The sequence below is a fragment of the Geotrypetes seraphini genome, chromosome 1 (genome assembly GCF_902459505.1).
Source record: "Geotrypetes seraphini chromosome 1, aGeoSer1.1, whole genome shotgun sequence".
Taxonomy (NCBI): Eukaryota; Metazoa; Chordata; class Amphibia; order Gymnophiona; family Dermophiidae; genus Geotrypetes; species Geotrypetes seraphini.
In genome coordinates this window covers 489,622,422-489,636,004 of record NC_047084.1, presented here as the reverse complement: position 1 = coordinate 489,636,004, position 13,583 = coordinate 489,622,422, and the positions used below count along the sequence as shown (strand labels likewise).

General features: G+C 40.3%; 1 protein-coding gene across 4 annotated transcripts in view; it reads left to right on the top strand.

Moving 5' to 3' along the window:
* The first annotated feature begins 774 nt into the window (after window positions 1-774).
* The window catches only part of TMEM215 (transmembrane protein 215), an 86,275-nt gene continuing 73,466 nt past the window's right edge, over window positions 775-13,583 (top strand). For 2 of the 4 annotated variants that reach the window (XM_033926601.1, XM_033926595.1), the window contains exon 1: window positions 775-977. The gene's annotated coding sequence lies outside the window, so the exon portion shown is untranslated. Of the gene's footprint in view, window positions 981-1,703; window positions 1,742-13,583 lie in introns of those variants that run through there. The other 2 variants (XM_033926608.1, XM_033926616.1) reach the window with 2 other exon arrangements.

Genomic DNA, 13,583 nt, shown 5'->3' with positions numbered 1-13,583 from the left:
CTTCTATTGTATGGTGAGCCCTCCAAAACCCACACATAACTTACTGCACCTACCAGTACACCACAACAATAGCCCTTATGACTGCAAATGTCATCTTTATATAGGTACAATAGGTTTTGGATGGCTCACTATACAGAGAGGAAGTGACATCAGAAGAAGAGGCCCCCCCCCTTTACGATGCCACTGTTGTGAGTTATAAGTTCAGCACACCCAATCATTTTCAAAAGTTGGCTCCTAAACAAGTAAGTGGCAAAGAGCTAAGTGCAAGGGAGTAATAGTAGCAGTAACATTTTCATGGGCTGAGCCACTTAGCAGGAAGCTTGAAGAATACTATAGGTTTTGCACAGAGGTATTTATTGTATAAGATAAAATATGAGAACTGAGTGCTCCATGGCATATTTGAGCGCTGGTCGCTTATATGTTTTGTGACAAACCTAGCACCAGCACTAGTTTTGCCCCTAATAGGATCCGGTGCAGAAGAGCTGACCAGGTTAATTCTGGTGACCAACTGGAAGCTGACCTCCCTTGCCCATATGACCAGAGCAGTGGTGATCTGGATCAGGGGCAGGCAGACTGGCAGCAACAGCAGGCTGTTCATAAGTCAGCAAGGGCAGCCAAAGATAAACTAGGTGAGCCTAGGAAACTCAGGCAGTACAAACAGGAAAAGTCTGCAGTAGCACCAAAGCCCATCCCCCTCTACAGGCTAAAGGGGATTGGCTGTGGACTGATTAAAAACAGGCTGAAGCAAACAGCAGGGGGAGGAGAGAGTGACGAGGGTGAGTTACTCCAGCAGCCCAAAGCAAGAGCTTTGGAGCCAGGAAGGAAGGACAGAGGTTCCAGATTGGCCAATGCAGGAGGTGGAAGAAAGCCTCCCCACCTCAGACTTCCAGATCCCTGAAGGTGTGGAAGGAATGGAAGTGCAAGATGTTGGCCCTATGCTAGAAAGCCAGGCAGAACTCATGGACACAAACTGAAAGGTAGTGAGTAGCTGGGAAGCAGCTGGTGGGGGGTTTTTTTCTCTTTCTTTCTGAGCAAGAAATGCCTTAGGAATTTACTGCCTGTCTTTGAGCTAACCATTATTTGTGGTTTAAGAAGTATACTTACCTGAATGTTGATAACTGGCTTTCTTAAAATAAAGTTTGGGCCTAAAGAACCTGGGAGCTGAATGAATGGGTTTTTTTTAGTTTTGAAACCTTACTGTGGCTTCCGTTTGCTGGTAGCATAATCACATTATCTCCCACAGCTGTGCTGCCTTCCAAGAGGTAGCTGCAGTGAAAGTGAGCTTTCTGCAAAGCTGTGCTGTTGTTTGCTGTCTAACAGAGGAAATAACCTTTTCTGCTATAAGAGTTATCTGAACTTTATATGACTGCTGGAAATCTATCTTTCATAACCCGGAGACAAATACTGCTAGGAGGAAGTTTAGGTTTTGTTTTGAATACCAATATAAATTCATTGATGAGGCAGAGTGTAAGAACTCAAGCAAGAGAATCTGTATTTTGGTTTTTCTTTTGTATCTTTATTTTGCTTTGAAGATGGAATTTGTGAAATGCTGCAGATATGTGCTTTTGTGTTACACCTTTTTGGACCACTAAGGTTAGAATAAAGCCATTATTCTTTCTTGAAGAACTCTGTCTGAGGTGTGGTGACTTACTTTGTTTTCTCTCAGGCCTAGGCATTTTCCTAGGGCCAATGAAAAGTCCTGAAGATACCCCTGGTTGTAGGGGGCACGCCAGAGCACAAGGTTTGTCACAGTTGAGCTCCACTCTGAGGAGTGTTTGTGACAGTTTTCTTATTACTTGTGATTAGTCTATTGTGTATGCATTGTTGTTCTTACTACTGTGTATATATTTGTTGTGACCCGTTTTGTACAAAGTGGGATACAAATGAATAAACCTGTCAGCAAGTGTTCTGTAATGGAATCTGGGCATCCAGATATTGTTACAGAACAGAGAACTGCCCCTATAATATTTTTATTATTTTTTGGTCTGTATACTGGATTAAGTTTTCTATACAAGTTGTTTTATTTGATTTGGGTTTTTTTAAATTTCTTAAAGTATCTTAATTGCAAAATACAGAGCTGCTACATAAATCTTAAATATTAATGCTTTTAATATTTCCAGGATTTCTAGAGTTTTAAGATTCTTTCTGACTTTGGTCTAATATTTCTCTAATGGAATAAATCCATATTGAATTATACCCTTAGGGCTCCATTCACCCAAATTCATGACTGAGAAAAATTTCCCAGCAGAAAGTTATTTGTCATTTTCACCAAATAAAAATAATTGCACCTTATTTTTAGAAAAATGTGGCTTAGAAACCCTGTGAATCTTGGAAAATTTTGTATGTATGTGCCTTTTATGAGACTTTATAAGATGATCATAACTTGATAATTTTATGAACATATGCCCCCTCAGTGCATGGGCAGAATCACCCAATAACAGCAGCACCAGGACTTGAACAATGGAAGTGAAATAAGCGTGTTCATGACATTCACTTAGCAAGGGCAGGAATTAAAAAGAAAAACACCAACTTCACTAACTTCAAAGCAACCTATAGAGAATATTCAGCATTGTCAAACTGCTGCTGTTGAAAAACATTGTAAATTCCTCTCAGTACAGAAATCAAGCCTATCTCTGTGCCTTTAAAAAATAGAAGAAAAATTAATTGGGGAAAAAAATAAAATGATGGGGAAAACAATGCCTTGGATTGTAATACATGCCAAGAATCATGGTGACTATTCACTAACAGCCTAATTCTATATATAGTGCTAAAACTGATACATAATTTGTACCCAGGTAACACAGTGTCCCATTGATTGCCATCCTTCCACCAGGTCTCTGAGATGCCAATTATATGTACCTCATCATTCAGTGCTATATATTCTAAATCTCCTACTTTATTTTTTAGACTTCTAGCATTTGTATACACTCTTCAAATTTGTGGTTTTCCCTTGTATCTACAGGCTGCTGAGAAGATGACAGGATAACTTGACATCTGTACTCTGCTTCCCTCTGAAGCACGCTTGGCTTTCTTTCACCATTTTTGAAACCTGTCTTTTGGGACTCCCTAAATGTTCTGATTCAAGGATACTCCACACCAAACCATTTGCTCCTGGGCCCCTCTAATATTGTCACTATCATTCTTAAGAATTAAAATGACTCAAGTTTTTAATATATTTTTAAAAAGCTATAATTATCCTTCAAAATCTAGAATGGCTTATTTTTTTATATCACTTTTCTATCTAACAGGATTAGATTTTCATGCCACAATATGAGCAGAACTGAGTCATAAAATGAATTTTAAAAAAATCCTTGTAAGATCCCTTTTCCGTTTTTAGAGCTTGCAGACTTGCAGAGACAATGTGGAACTGCATCTAGAAAGCTGCTAATCTCCATTGTTATTTCCTCTAAAAATAATCTGATTCAATTTCCAAAAAGTAATTCCCTACTGCATTCTTTTACTTAGAAAAAAAAATCAGATTACAAGTAACTATGTGAAATGACACCAAGGGGAGAGCTCATAGTAACTTTGCATCACTGCCCTTTTGACCGGCAGGAGATTGGATACCAGCACTGACACAGCTCTTCTGTAGCTGTCACCGCTACTGAGTGCTAATACATGTGACAGATTGGCGAGGGGAGAACAAGAAACAGAATAAACCCTTTCAGTACTGACAAGAAGCAATAAATGCAGCACCCAGAAAAGATTGGGTGCCTGGATATCATTGGTTGTGTCTGTCAGATTAAAATGAATTGCCGATAAATTAAGCAATGGAACGACATTTTATAACTCGATTGTAAGCTCTTTAGAGCAGGGACCGTCTCTTGCATGTTTAATGTACAGCGCTGCGTGTTTCTGGTAGCACTATATAAATAATAAATAGTAGTAGTTATTTTAATCAAACAACTGGTATATTGTGAGGCAAAAATGAATGCAAAGGGCTGAGCATCAGTTTTCGTTCAGCCCCTTATAAGAACATAAGAAGTTGCCTCCGCTGGGTCAGACCAGAGGTCCATCCCGCCCAGCGGTCCGCTCCCGCGGCGGCCCATCAGGTCTATCACCTGTCCCTGACTATTCCTATATCCTACCTCTGCTCCTATCTGTACCCCTCAATTCCCTTATCTTCTAGGAACTTATCCAAACAACAAACAAAGGTTCAGTGTTTTATGACTATAAAATCATTACACATTCCATTAATACCTCTAGTGAGTCACAAACTTGGTTCCTGGGAATCTTAGGGTTCCTCAAGATATTAGATTATATAATCTTTTCTATAAATCTATGTATGTTTATATAAATTGAGGTTTCCTTGGTGTATGAAAAAAATATTTTAGGGGTTTCATCATAGTAACAAATTTGGGAATCACTGTTGTATGCCAATGGTAAGTAAGATTGTGCTGGGAAAATCACTCCTGCCCTAGGTGGATAGAGAGAAGCAATGAAGAATTTTTAGTGTTGTATTGCTGCTCATGAACTGCTTGCATGTTACTGAAATATAGAAACAATGAAACGGCAGATAAAGGCCAAATGGCCCATCCTGTCTGCCCACCTAAAACATCCATTATCCCTCCTCTCCCACACTTCCTTGAATTCATACATAGGGCTCCTTTTACTAAGATGCGCTAGCGGTTTTAGCGCATGCTAGAAGCTAACACCTCCATTGAGCTGGCATTAGTTTTTCCGTGTAGCGCGGGAGTTAGCGTGCGCTAATCTGCAGCGCGCGCTAAAAACGCTACCACAGCTTAGTAAAAGGAGCCCATAGTCTGTCTCTACCACCTCTATTGGGAGACTGTTCCACACATCTACTAATCTTTCTGGAAAAAAAAGTAGTCTGTCACCTCTTAACTTCATCCTATGCCCTCTCATTCCAGAGCATCCTTTCAAATGAAAGAGACTCAACTCACGCGCATTTACGCATATCTCCCCTCTCCCGCCTTTCCTCCAAAGTATACATATTGAAATCTTGAAGTCTGTTCCTATACACATTATGATGAAGACCACACACCATTTTAGTAGTCTTCCTCTGGACCGATTCCATCCTTTTTATATCTTTTTGAAGGTGCAGCCTCCAGAATTGTGCACAATACACTTCCCCCCTCCCCATTCGCGGTTTCGGTAATCGCAATTTCACATATTCGCGATTTTTGGGGGAGGGGGAAAAAAGAAGAAAAAAAAAAAACATCGTTAAGTCTTCCCCCCAGCATCCCGGCCTTACCCGGTGGTCTAGCGGGCTTTCGGGACAGGAGCGATCTTCTTATGCTCCTGCCCCGTGCAGATCGCCATTAGGAAATAGCTGTAGGGAGTTCCCGTCGTAGTCTCGAGAGACTACGGGAACTCACAGCAGCCATTTCCTAATGGCGATCTGCACGTGGCAGGAGCGTAGGAAGATCGCTCCTGCCCCAAAAGCCCGCTAGACCGCCAGGTAAGGCCGGGAAGGCGGGAGGGAAGCGGGAGTGGGTCAGAGCCGGATATTCACAGTTTTTCGCCATTCGCGATCTGGCTCTGCCTCTATCCCCCGTGAATCCGGAGGGAGAAGTGTATTCTAAATGAGGTCTCACCAGAGTCTTATACAGGGGCATCAATACCTCCTTTTTCCTACAGGCCATGTATCTCTCTCTGTGCACCCTAGCATCCTTCTAGCTTTCTCAGTTGCCTTTTTAACCCGTTTGGCCACTTTTAGTTCATCATATGTAGCCTTTTAGCAGCAATAAGATTTCAGAAGGAAGAAGAGCTCATTCAGACTGGCATGCAGACATGCTATTTTGGGCTCTGATCCCCCTCTCTGCTTCAGGGATTCATTGTACTTGTGGGTAATTAGGTTAGGACGCTGCATAAATGTCAATGGTTATAAAAAGATTTTCTAAAGCTAAGCAGAATTAAAAGATAGGAAGCCCTACGGGGGAAAAAAAAATATGGTGCTGCACGAAGTGGTGTTGGCGGCTCAAGTGAGCTGTTGTCATTGGAATCTATACCACAGCATTGTGTTAGGGATCGCTGTGCTGCTGAAGGTTCTGTAGTTCATCTGAGTTGTTTAAATTGACATCATGTCTCCTGTGTATTAAAAAGCTCTTTAGTATTTTTTTGAACAGTAGAACAGCTAGTCCCATTGTCAAAGCTAAATGCCAACACAGCCTGTATGTCTTAACGTGACAACATTCATCCTAACGTAGAAAAAAATATTTCCACCATAATTATGAAAAGAGGAAAGTGATCCTTAGAACTGTAGTAAAACACACAAAACTGGCAACCATCAATTGGATTCTGTACTGTATTGCCAATCATAGCACCTTTGTTTAAACCAGTCCATCAGTAAATCAAGCATGATAAAAAATGTGTGAAAATTTTAGGGGTCCTTTTGTGAAGCAGTAGGGGATGCCCACTCCAGGTTAAAGGGGCTTACCGTGGGATGCACTCGGGCATCTTGAGATAAATTCTGAGTTAAAATGTGCAAATTATGCACTAAAAATATTTTCATTGTTACCACAGAGGAGAGCGTGTCAGAGGCTGAGAGTGGGTGTGTCTGAATAATCAATTGGTGCCACTAAATCAGGTGTGACCCCTTAGTGCTTACAAAATAGGTGATGATAAGGGCCCACTAACTGCCAATTAATCATTCAGGTGATCTCACAAGCCCTGCTCCCTACTTAAGCAAAGCCTCCTTAAAGCGGTGCGAGGCACTGGTGGGTGATGAAGGAGAACGATCAAGGAGTATGTGCTCCTTTGTGCGCCTCCTGAGGGCCTCTACTACATTTCCGTTGTACGTTTGTTTTCTTTCTCTATTCCTCTCCTTATGGCTCCAATTCACTTTCTGTTTTTCATACTCACTCTCTCCAATCTTACTCCCTATCCCCTTTCACGCCACTCCACCCAAGCCCACACTATCGTTCTACCTTCCCTATCCCCACACCAGCCATCCTATCACCTACCTTATTCTCCAGTCTTAAGATCAAACATCTTCACCCTTCCATTCATCCATCTCCTTCCTTTGTGAGAACTTCCCATCTTCATCATGGCCCTCATTCTTCCCCTTTGCTTTGAGGCACTCTACTACTTCTTCTCCTGCTCACCGCAGGGGATATCAATCCCAATCATGGCACTCCACACCATCTGCCTCCCTACATGTATAACTGTCCCAGCCTTCCTCCTCTCTCCCTTTCTCATGTGCCCTGTGGAATGTTAATTCTGCCTCCAAGAAACTGTCCTATATTCATGACCTCTTTATCTCCCAATCCCTCCACCTACTTGCTCTAACTGAGACGTGGATTCACCCCAAGGATTCCGCTTCAGCTGCTGCACTTTCCCGCAGAGGCTACAAGTTCTCCCATATACCACACCCTACTGGTCGAGGGAGTGGTGCTGGGCTTCTTGCAGATTTCAACCTCTTCTCCCACCCTAATCACACTGCTTTTCTTCATTCCTTTCACCGCGCTGCCACTTATATCTGGAATACACTACCTGAGGCTATGCATCACACCCCTTCCCTTGTTCAAAAATAGATTGAAAGCCCATCTTTTCAAGACTGCCTTCAACACTTAACCCTCTCCCTCTTCTCATCACCCTAGCCATCAGTTTAACCATCCCCCACTAAGTGCAACTCCTACTCTGGCATTCTGTTTATCTGTCTTGATTAGATTGTGAGCTGATTCGAACAGAGACTGTCTGCTTCGTGACTATGTACAGCGTTGTGTACGTCTGGTAGCACTCTAGAAATAATTAATAGTAGTAGTACAACTGTTGTGTGCTTTTCTATGTGGAGAGAGGTTTGTCCGCAGTTGTATTTTTGACCAGTATGTTGGTATGTATTGATGAAGTAGTAATAGAAATCTAGTTAATAAAACACTGGGTATAATGCATGACTTGGTTAATGCTTTTTGGCAGTAATGATACCATTCACTAATGAAAATAATTGTAAATCCATTGTGTATGGATCTTCATATAGATATCGATTATGGTTTTGACTGCCCAATATGTTTCTGATTGATTCGACATGCCACACAATATCCATATGTATTTGTGTTTCTGTGATGATTCTCCTTGTATGTTTTTTAAAATAATTTTGCATCTTACATATTTTTAATTTGGATTATGATTAATTTATACAAGTATGCTATATTTGTAGTCACACCCCTGAAGCAGCCCATTAGTTAGCAAAATGTGGACCATGTCGGTAATTCAATTAATACATATTGAGATCTGCCATTTCTTCATCTGTACTGTCTGTGGGTTTGTAGAGCCATCTTTTAATAATAATAATAATAATAAGTTATTTATATGCCGCCATACCGGGAAGGTTCTAAGCGGCTAACAACAGAAAAGCAATACATACAATTCTAATAAGTACATCAAAATAAAATAAACATGTGAATAAAATGAATAAAATTGGAAAGATATGTTAAAAAAAAAGCAAAGAACGTTAAGATACCAGCCTGTTGAATAGTTGTGTCTTTAGCAATTTTCTAAAATCTAAATAAGAAGAAGCTTCTAACATCATTTTGCCGAGCCATGTATTCAGTTTGGCGGCCTGAAATGGAAACGTTCTCTCGAGGAACCTCTTGTAGTGACAAAATTTTGTGGAAGGGTATGTAAACAGATGTACTCTTCGTGTATTCTTGTTAAAGTGACTCAAAGAAAAATGAGGGAGCAAGTAGTCTGGTGACATACCAAAAACTACTTTGTAACAAATACAGTCAAACTTCGGTTTGCGAGTAACCCGGTTTGCGAGTGTTTTGCAAGACGAGCAAATCATTCTCGCAAAACTTGTCTCGCAAGCCGAGTGTTGACTCGATTTGCGAGCACCCCCCCCCCCCCCCCCGATAACCGGCATCGCTCCCCCCCACTCGCAAAGGCCCCCCCCCACTCAAACTGGCACCCCCTGCCCGAACAACTTAAACTTACCCTCCGTCTGTACATGAAAACTTAAACATAACTCTAGATTCCACTGGCAGCCAGTGCAATTTTTGATAGAAAGGAGTAATATGCTCCCATTTTTTTAAGCCAGTTATTGATCCATTCCTTCAAAACTCACCAACCTACTCATTTGTATTTTAAAAAAGAACCTAAACGCCCTATTCCTAATTACTCATTCCTCCTTTTCATCTCTATTGGGCCTTCTCACATAAATGCATCTTCCTCAGCTCGGAATCTGGACATTTATTTCAACCCAGTTTCATCCTTGGCTTACCACATTAAAGTCTGCTGTTTCCAAGATCTGTAAATTTATCGAATCCCTCCATCATTCAATTGACACTACAGCAGGTTTTGGACAGATTAAGGTTACCTAAACTAAAAATTAAGAAAGAAAGTAGATAAAGCTTAAGCTTTAGAACATATCTTGAGACAAAGGTAGGTTTCCTGCACTCTGCGCTGATTGCTTTGCACTCCAGTAATGAAATTCTGATTACATCAAATGGGTTGAAAGTATAGCTGTAAAGTATCATTCTAAAACAACAGTGAGGAACAAACCTTTCAGGTTGTATAAAGAAAAATTATACATAAAATCTACCTTAGCACTCCACATCTGCCTTGTTCTGTATTTCCCTGGCAGAGATAGCCATATTTTCATATACCTTCTAAATAAATTTTTGCTCTCCAGTGTAATTAAATCCCATATGTCTCAAACGATTCAAAACATATATACACGCTTCAGTGAATATTCAAAACACTCCATCCCGCTCAAAACATATCTTAGGGAAATCTTCAAAGAGCTTCTTCATTCGCAGCTCTGTAAAGACACATCAAATAATAGTCCCAAATAAATGTTCATTGTATTCCTCCTCTTTACATTCAAAATAAACAGCTGGGTGGGGCGGAATTCTCTATGATATCATTCTTTTCTGGTCTAAGGCCCTCTTTTACAAAGGCGCCCTAAGCATTAGTGCAGAGTTAGCACACGCTAAATCAACACGGGCGCTAACTGCTAACGTGTCCATAGGATAACATGCACGCGTTAGCGTTTAGCGCATATGTAGTACGCGCTAATATTTAGCATGCGCTAAAAAGCTTAGCGCACCTTTGTAAAAGAGGGGATAAATTTTACTAAAGGGCATTTGTATGAAATATTTATGAAAGGTTTATATATTTGAGTTTTTGGTAGACATCATTTGAACAATAAAATTAGCATAAGAACATAAGAATAGCCCCGTATCCTGCTTCAAATAGTGTTTATGTTTATTATTCATTTGATATCCCGCTAATGCAACAGGTCATAGCGGCTTACAATCTTAAATCACAAAGAAAGGAAGGCCAAAAATTAAAAGTAAAGTATTATAATCAAACAAGTAAAACAATCCAGGTCATAAGTACCTGGCAGAAACCTAAATAGTAGCAACATTCTGTGCTACTGATCTCGAGGCAAGCAGTGGCTTTCCCTTTGTTTATCTCAATAGCAGACTATGAACTTTTCCTCCAGGAACACGTTCAAACCATTTTTAAGCCTACATACATCCTTTGGCAATGAGTTCCAGAGCTCAACTATTTTTGAGTGAAAAAATATTTCCTCCTATTTTGTATTGGTTTTTTATTTTTATTTATTTATAAATTTTCATATGAATTTCACAAGAATACATCTTGCTTCAGAGAAGCAAAACAATTTAAACAAATTGAAAAACAAAACTTTCCGTATAGGTAAATCTTTTCCCCTTTCTTAGACCACAATATAAGGGAGTGGTCATTACTTATATCGGAGATAATTAAAGTAATAATCTTTAAAGAAAGGACTTAATGTGTAAACAGTTGCTATTCTATTTTAAAGTCCCCCCCTTAATCAATCCTTAATGATGTTCTTGACATCTAGGAACTCTTTCAAATGGTTCGGAGAAAAAAAGGTATACTTGATTCCCAGATACCTAACCAGGCATTTACAGCGGTACGCTAAAAGAAACGTAGCACAAAACTTAATTGTCTCATGACATAAAGAAAATCTTTTCTTCTCTCATGAGTAGACTGAGAAACATCTGGGTATATCCACATTTTTTGATCCCCAAATAATTTTTGAGAATTCTTAAAATATAATTTTAAGATCATATTCATGTCTTGCTCAAAAACAAAAGACACCAAAAGAATATCTCTTTCAGTATCTGCAGTTAGAGGGTTTTTTTTTTTCCCCCCAAAAGAGCAGACACATTTTCAAAATCAATCTGTTTCTCTTCCGTTCTTTTTTCCCAGTTCTTTCTAAGGAATCTTATTTCCTCCTATTTGTATTAAAAGTATATCCATGTAATTTCATTGAGCTTTCACTTTTTGAAAAAGTAAACAAAAAAATTGATTCACTTTTACCTTTTCTACACCACTCAGGATTTTATAGACTTCAATCATATCTCCCCTCAGTCATCTCTTTTCCAAGCTGAAGAGCCCTAACCTCTTTAGCCTTTCCTTATATGAGAGGCGTTCCATCCCCATCATTTTAGTCACTTTTCTTTGAACCTTTTCTAATTCCGCTATGGGATTTATTTTCAAAAGAGAAAAATGGAAAAAAAAAAAAAAGGCATAAAGTAGCATAGAAACATGATGGCAGATAAAGGCCAAATGGCCCATCTAGTCTGCCCATCCGCAGTAACCATTATCTTTTTCTCTCTTCGAGAGATCCCACGTGCCTATCCCAGGGCCTTTTGAAATCAGACACAGTCTCTGTCTCCACCACCTCTTCTGGGAGACTGTTCCATGCATCTACCACCCTTCTGTAAAAAATATATTTCCTTAGATTACTCCTGAGCCTATCACCTCTTAACTTCATCCTATGCCCTCTCATTGCAGAGTTTCCTTTCAAATTAAAGAGACTCGACTCATGCGCATTTACATTAGGTAGGTATTTAAACGTCTCTATCATATCTCCCTTCTCCCACCTTTCATCCAAAGTATACAGATTGAGATCTTTAAGTCTGTCCCCTTACGCCTTATGATAAAGACCACATACCATTTTAGTAGCCTTCCTCTGGACTGACTCTATCCTTTTTATATCTTTTTGAAGATGCGGCCTCTAGAATTGTATACAATATTCTAAATGAGGTCTCACCAAAGTCTTATACAGGGGCATCAATACCTCCTTTTTCCTACTAGCCATACCTCTCCCTATGCAACTTGGCATCCTTCTAGCTTTTGCCGTCACCTTTTCAACCTGTTTGGCCACCTTAAGATCATCACATACAATCAAATCCAAATCCCCCCTCATGCACATAAGCTCTTCACTCCCTAATCTGTACTGTTTCCTCGGATTTTTGCAGCCCCAATGCATGACCTTGCATTTATTAGCATTAAATTTTAGCTGCCAAATTTCAGACCATTCTTCAAGCTTTCACCAGGTCTTTCTTCATGTTATTCACACCATCCGGCGTGTCTACTTTATTACAGATTTTCGTATCATCCGCAAAGAGGCAAATCATACCCGACAACCCTTCAGCAATATCGTTTATAAAAATGTTAAAAAGAACAGGCCCAAGAACAGAATCTTGAGGCACACCACTGGTAACATCCCTTTCCTCAGAGCAATCTCCATTGATCACTACCCTCTGTCACCTTCCACTCAACCAGTTCTTGACCCAGCCCGTCACTTTGAGACCCATCCCGTTGGCACTCAATTTATTTATTAGACGTCTGTGTGGAACATTGTCAAAGGCTTTGCTAAAATCTAAATACAACACATCTAACGCCCATCCTCTATTCAATTCTCTGGTCACCCAGTCAAAGAAATTGATCAGATTTGTCTGACAAGACCTACCTCTAGTGAATCCATGTTGCCGCCACAGGATTCCAGAAACTTGACCATTCTCTGTTTAGCATTTGGATGTTTTTTTTGCTAAAACATCTAAATCACTATTTTTGAAACCATATTTTAGATGCTTTTCTATGCAGTTCATCTGCTGAGCATCTAAATCTCAAGAAGTATGCTGGGGCATGGTTTGGGTGGGACTAGAGTGGGCTTATTTCTGCAATAATGGAACATTGTAGAAAACATCCAGGCTACATCTGTTTCAGTAATGAGTAAGTGCCAAAAAGGTGCCTAAACTGACCAGATGACCTAAACTGACCATATGATCTTACTCCCCCCGTGGCCGCTGACCTCCTCTCACCACCCAAAGAAGTATCTAAATTCTAGAAAGCCTGGGTTAGGCATGTATGAACTCTTAGAGAGAGAGAGAGGAAGAGATAATGGTTACTGCGGATGGGCAGAATGGATGGGCTATTTGGCCTTTATCTACCATCATGTTTCTATGTTTCTAATACATACCAGCCTCTATGACAGCTTCAGATGTTAAGGACAATCCTCTTACAGCAGTAAGCAGGTTCCTGGAATAGCCTAGTGGTTGATGCAGTGGACTATAGAGATGGATACCCAGGCTCATATCCCAGTCTACCTAGTACGCTTATGGTGAAACGTGTTTTGGTTGGGTTTTGGAGGGCTCGCCATACAATATAAGGCAATCATGGTGAGATGTGTACCTGGGACCTTTTACGCGAAGTTCGCTGCGTTGCCCTCTAGGTTGCCTCGCTGTTTTGTTGGGATGTCTGTGTGTCCAGTCTACTAAGAATACTAGCCCCTCCTACATCCTAATGGCTTGTTTGTGTGCGTTTTTCTTTTGGACTTTTCT